Source organism: Staurois parvus, unplaced genomic scaffold (genome assembly GCF_062004578.1).
Source record: "Staurois parvus isolate SC_StPar_1 unplaced genomic scaffold, SC_StPar_1.0 ptg000177l, whole genome shotgun sequence".
Classification (NCBI taxonomy): Eukaryota; Metazoa; Chordata; class Amphibia; order Anura; family Ranidae; genus Staurois; species Staurois parvus.
In genome coordinates, this window is record NW_028317973.1 from 6,997,099 (window position 1) to 7,004,276 (window position 7,178).

Consider the following 7,178-nt stretch of genomic DNA (forward strand, 5'->3'; position numbering starts at 1 on the left):
AATAGATACAATGTTGCAACCGCAATACTTTTAAATGTCAAATATAATAGCAGAGCTCTCTGCAGGGACACCGCTATTATATTTGACATTTATAAGTATTGCGGTTGCAAACATTGTATCTATTTGTATCCGAATAGAAATATCTGTATCCGAAATGGATACAAATAGATACAGATGTTCTTCTTTTTCTTTGGTCACGGCTCATGCGCATTTTTTTATTCGGTAAAAAGATCGGCCGATTTGCCTATCATTGCCGTGAAAATCGTCCGATGGGCAAAATCGGCCTTTTTTTTTCCAACATGAACGATAAAAAAAATGTGTCAAAATCAAGAAAACCGGCCAACCAATTGAGCCACTAACGATCCGAAAATCGACCGACTATTTTTTTGGACGAATTTTCGGCCGGTTTTCTCCCCGTCTATGGCCTGCATAAGATAAGGTTGCAAAAGGCCTTTCAGGCCAGGCCAAGTGCTCTCTGTCATGAGTGTTATTCCTCTGGAGGTCCTGGGAGAAGTGCACTGAGCTTGAGGAGCAGCTGCAGCAGTCCTGACTCAGGAATGACAATCAAGAAGTCAGGAGTTGGATGCATATGGGGTCATTTACCAAAACTCACAATCTGGTGCAGCTGTGCATGGTAGCCAGTCAGCTTCTAACCTCAGCTTGTTCAATTAAACTTTGGCAATAAAACCTGGAAGCTGATTGGTTTCTATGCAGATTTGCACCAGACTTTGCACTCTAAAGCCTTAGTAAATAACCCCCATGGAGTCTATGGCAAGTCAGAGCCCTCTAAATGAGTACTAATTGTCCTGGGAAGGAGAGAGAGTGCAAAAGGGAAGATGGCTTGAGAGCAATGTGTTATGTGCTGCTTTCAAATACTAACTGCTGCAGTACATCCACCATATGTGTAATTGGCAAAGTAATGCCAAATGACCCTGGATAGTATGCCTATGTGATGTGTCAATGCCATCTTCTGAAGAATACCAGTAAAGTGCAGAAGCCATACTATTTTTGTGGATATTCCTTTCTTCTGAATATAAAGACTAAGGGAATGTCATGGGGTGGCCTCTGGCAAGGAGATGAGAACAAGATGGTAGAGGTAAAGGGGTTACCAACAGGCGGGTTGTTGTCTTATCATAGAAGATGCGGGGCAGGCATTTGACGTCAGTCATTGGCCAATCACAAGCCACCTTACAGGTTAACAGAAGATGTAGTTAATTCATTAAAAAAACAAAATAATTTATATATATATATATATATATACAGTATACAAAAAACTTTGTAGATTGTGCAATTTACTACATTCGAGTGCATCAATATTCTGGATCAATAAAATTAAATGTATGTGGGATGTCTTTGTTAAATACAAGAGGATAATGTGAGGCTTGCATAAAATAAATTACTTGAGATGTAGAGTTGGATTTCCAAGGTGTGAGTTTGGAAAACGCGGTGAAGTCTAAAGCTGGCCAGGCATGTTAAGATTAAATTGTACAATCCCAAATTTATCAAAACAATGTACTATAAGGTGCTTTATAATCAATTTATTACAAATAGGCAAACTTATGATTATATACATTAGATGATGGTAGATCTTAAAAAGTTTCTACCATGAGTTTGTAACATCTATGATCAGCTTTGGAGGTCTTCTCTTGAGAACAAACTGATTACACAATCTTTTTTTACATCATTTTACATAAGTCTAAGGTTGTGTGGGTTTACCTAAGATCCAATACAGTAGTAAATGTTGGATGGTGTTGTATTAAATGTATAAGTTGGATAATTTCTTTTTAGATGTAAATAGAATTTGATTTACATAACTATGTAGTGAAAGGTTTTATCTGTTGAGATGTAAATAGTTTAATGTCCATAGTCTGGGCACCGACACTTTAACATTGAAATACCAACATTTTTAACAATGAAGGATATATTAACTTACAAAGGACACTAAATGTTATGTTTGCATCAAAATTCAGTATATTAAAAGGTATATTATTAGTAAGTACGCATTCAAATGATATTTATAGAAATTAATCAATTCTCATGCACTGCAGGATATCCAGTAAAGGAAAACTAAACTAAGCTTCATTTTTTATTATAACGTTCCCAGAATAGGTGGGACCACAGTTCTGCCATCTAATCACAGCTTTTAACATTCCCATGTTATGTGTGAACTAATTGCCTTCACAAGTAACAGCGGATAATAAGTGACATGTGAGTTCCTTTCAGTGAATGTTAAAGTCAGGAGATAATGCATTAGAATTCACATTTTATAGGATCCACTGCTTCCAAATTTATAAGTTAGTAGGACTGATGTCTCTTCCCCCATTATTCTGTGTTTTGCAACCTATTTCTCAGAATGTATTGAAATGATTCTTGGAATAAAAGATGGTGTGGTTTGCCTTTTGTCAAGGCAATTAAAAAACAAGGATACCAGCAAGCAGAAGGATTATTGAGTCGGACAGCTGGCTGCCAATGTCATCAGACCTTATTCCGCCAAGTCAGCATACATGACGAAGCAGCAGGGAGCGTATAAAGGATCATAAAATGTTGCATGTGGCACCAGAAAATACCCTAAAATATAAGTGGGATCTAAAAAGACATTGGGGTTGATTTACTAAAGGCAAATAGGCTGTGCTCTGCAAGTGCACTGAAAGTGCAGTTGCTCTAGATATGAGGAAAACATGCAAGGAATATAAAAAAAACATAATTTTTGCTTGCACATGATTGGACGAAAGAAATCAACAGAGCTTTGCCTTATTTCAGAGCTTCCCCACAGATCTAAAGCAACTGCACTTGCAGTGCACAACTTATTTACCTTCAAATCAACCCCATTATTTTTAATTTATTGGCCCATGTTCCTGGACATTATGTACATATATATCAAATGTAATTGTCCTGTGTGTCAACCAATTTCTTTACTGATTTTGGTTCTTTATAAATAAATGATTTTATGTGTTTTTAGATTTGTTCACATGTGTTACTGAAGAAGAAAGAATGTTTTTGAAACTCGTCAAGCTTCTTATGTAGCCCTTGTTTGTAAAAACAGGAATTCTTGTTGTAGGACAGGTCTGAGCATGTAGGCCCTTTATAAAATAATCTAGAGTGGGTGACAAAAAGAAGGCAAATTTATTAAATACCTTCTTCAGCTCTGTATATACAAAGGAGCATGGGGGAGCTCTTGTTCATAATGGGCATGGTATTGACACAGCTCCAGATGATCCACATTGGCTCACAATTGATATGATCCAAAAATATTTAGACAGAATAAAGGTGAATAAAGCACCTTGACTGGATGGCATACACCCACGGGTCCGTAAAGGATAGAGCCCTGTCATTTCAAAGCCATTGTTTCTAATTTTTAGGGACTCTTTAATGACTGGCATAGTACCACTGGATTGGCGTAAGGCCAATGTGGTGCCAATATTTAAAAAGGGGTCAAAATCTTTACCAAGTAATTATAGACATGTTAGTTTAACTTCTATAGTTGGGAAGATACTGGAAAGTTTAATAAAAGACCACATAGATGAGTTCTTGCTGGAAAAAAATATTTTAAGCAACAGCCAACATGGATTCATAAAAAGACAGAAGTTGTCAAACAAATCTGATTTCTTTTTATGAGGAGGTGAGCAAAACCTTGGAGTGTTTGACACAGTTCCCCACACACGGCTAATAAGTATGGTAAAGTCTACTGGCTTGAAAAAATCATTATGTAAATGGATAGAAAACTGACTAAAAGATCGTATTCAGAGAGTAGTGGTTAATGATTCATACTCTGAATGGTCTAGGGTTGTTTGTGGTGTACCCCAAGGTTGAGTATTGGGACCCTTACTTTTTAATATATTTATAAACGATATAGGGTCTGAGATTATAAATACCGTTTCAGTCTTTGCAGATGACACCAAGTTGTGCAGTGGAATAACGTCCTTACAGGATGTCTGCAACTTACAAGCCGACCTCAATGCACTGTTTAATTGGGCAACTATCTGCAAATGAGGTTTAATGTTGATAAATGTAAGGTCATGCACTTGGGGGCTAAGAATATGCATTCATCATACATACTGTGCTGTTTCACTGTAAGCTGTGTCCGTGTGTTTCACTGTAATCACACTGGTTTACATGGCTGTTTTATGATTCTCAGGGATAATATTTCCTCAAGAGGGCGAGGCTCACTTTGTGTTTTTGTTTAATGCCTTTCTTGAATGTATCTTATATATTTCATGACGTGATTGTGGGCTTCATGGCCCTCTGTTTTTCACAGTGTTATCTGGACCCCGGTGTGGGTCTAATATGTGTATTCCTGATGTTTCCCTGTTCTCTATTGTCTGATGTCGCTTTGTAGCATATTACTTGTTTAATAAACCTTTTGATACAAGAAAAAATGTCTGGATTCCTTCTTGGATACACAGAATATAACTGGTTACTAACATTTATAGGTAAAGTTGATCCAGGGAATATCCGATTGCCTCCCGGGAGATCAGGAAGGAATTTTTTCCCATGAAGGAGCAAATTGGATCATGCATTTCTGGATTTTTTGCCTTCCTCTGGATCAACAGTGAGTATAGGATTATAACTTTTTTTTTTTATGGTTGAACTGGATGGAGTTTTGTCTTTTTTCAGCCAGACTTACTGTGTAACTGTGTATACAAATGAAAATTATACCTAGGTATATTACATGGATATGGTCACTACCAGGGGCGGACTGACCATTCGAACACTCGAGGGCCTGGGGTCAGTAGGGGGCCCAAGAAATGCCCCTGGTACCTTTTATAGGCTTTTTTGGGTGTGCTTTGAGTGTGGGAAAGGACACAGGGGCCCCATGATCCCCTATTGCCCGGGGGCCCCATGAGTTGTCAGTCCGCCCCTGGTCACTACTATGTCCTTTTTTAATGTTGTACAATAAACATGGCATTTTATGGTATATTTACTCTTTTGTTGGCTTTGTTCACTACCTGTATGCCCACCTACAAACCATTTGCTACAAAATGTTTGTGCTATATATATTGGTGGGATGTGGCCATAGTAACATGGTTTCTTCTTCCTTTATCCAATTCACCTGTCAGAAGATGCAGGTGCTAGGGATATAGGTGGAGCCTGGTAGTTGCAGTAATGTTACACAAGGTTTTGTTATTGTTCTTCCAACTCTTTTCACAATCCACAGTACGTGTGGGTTATGTACTTAAGCACACGTCTTACTCTGCTGTGATATTTGGTTAAATATGGGGTATAACTGGAACCCAGAATCACATACATGATAATTTTATGGGTAAATGGGATTTGAACTGCACCAAAAACATAACACAAAATGTTTAAAGATCTATTTCATCTTTACTTATACGTGCAGAAAAATCATTTAAAATGAATATCTGATTAAACTGACAAAACCTCAACATTCGTACTATTTACAGACTCATAATGCGCAAAATGTCCATATGGAAGCCAGTTCAGATACTGTGGATGGGAAAACAAACTGCACTCAATGTGATAATTGTAAAAGAGGTAAAGAGGGTTGCCTTGCTACCTCTTCTACAATCATCACATTGATTGCAATTTGCTTTGCCATCTACAGTATCTGTGATGGTTTCCATATGGACATTTTGCACATTATGAGTCTGTAGAAATGATGAAAGTTGAGGTCTTGTCTGTTTAATCATCCATTATTTTTAAATGATTTTACTGTATGTATAAATAGGTAAAATAGATGTTTGTACACATTTTTTGCTATGTTTTTGGTGCCATACAAAGCCCATTTCCCCATACATTTTTCAAATATCACTCTTCTGTGACTAAGCCACCAAGAGAAAGATCTTCATTCTGATACACACAGATCACTCCCTGGCACCCAACACATAGTATGCAGCTCTTTTCCCAGTATCCAAGCTATCTCCCTACTATCCAAGCCATAGTATGCAGGCATGGTGTTAAAAAAAGAACAGATAAAGTTGTCTGCTCCCTGTTATAAATGGGTCCCTTATTGTCCTTATATTTCTGGGGGACAGGAGATTGAAACTTCTGGAAGTGAAGGTTTCTGTAATGACTGCAGAGTGTGACTTCCCCGGATTAGAGAGGTGTTTGGCGAGTCAGGCAGTGAGTGCAATAGGTAAGTATCCATTATCTTCTTTCAGCAGGACCAGTTATTAGACATTTAATTTTTGTGATAGAGTCACTTTAAAAATAAAAGCCATTTATATTTTTAGAAAATACTTTTGCAATGTATATTACTCTTACTTCTTTAGAAATCATTTTCTGCATTCACTCAGCCCCATTATTCCATGCATGGTAAATTAAAGGAATGTATCAGTTTTCCGTTAATATAAAATTTTGTAAAACAATAGATATAGTGATCTTGTCGTCTAATATTAATGGAAGGTAACACATTTTTATGCATGAAATACTGCAAAAATGATGAGCAATGCGTTTATAGGATTGGTAGATTTTTAAACATTTTTTTACAAATTTCTTTTCTTCAATTTATCTTGTTTCACAGCTTATTTTATAGCACAGGCTTATCTCATTCACCAAAGCAATCACACGCCCCATTGATGGAACATCAAAGTGCATCTTTTCTACAATCCATTAACTCAATGTCACGCATATAACCTCACTTATTTAAAATATTAATGCCAAGGTAACTTTTTTTGAAGAATGTTCTATATCATCCTGTTCTGATGTTTGCAGATGTGATTTCTTACGGAAGACTGTAGTAAGAGAAAAACTGGGCTGCCATTGCTGACTTCCTTCTGAAAATGCAAGTTGCCTGACTGTTTCTGATTTTAGTTTTTCTTGAGTCACTGATCTGGATCAAGCATGCAAATCAGAAAGTCACTGTGAAGTCAGAACTCTATGTAATCTGCATATTTGTTCAGGGTCAGTGCCTCTGAAAATACTGAAGTCATTGGAACAGCAGGACAATGATGGCTTTTGGACTCTCTCACTACAGGTTTTCTTTAGAACAAATTTTCATTTTTAATAGCTTGTCCAAGTGTCTTAAAGCATACTGTAAGTACAGCCAAAAAATAGATCAGCACAAAGAACATAACTTACAGTCAGTAGGATGTGTCCCTTGTGTCGATGCCTCTTCTGTTAGGTGAAATCTTCCTTCATCAATGCCCCACCACCCCTGCCATCATAATCTTTTGGTGTGGTGAGGGTTAATATAACTAAGGGGCTATCACAGACTCTCA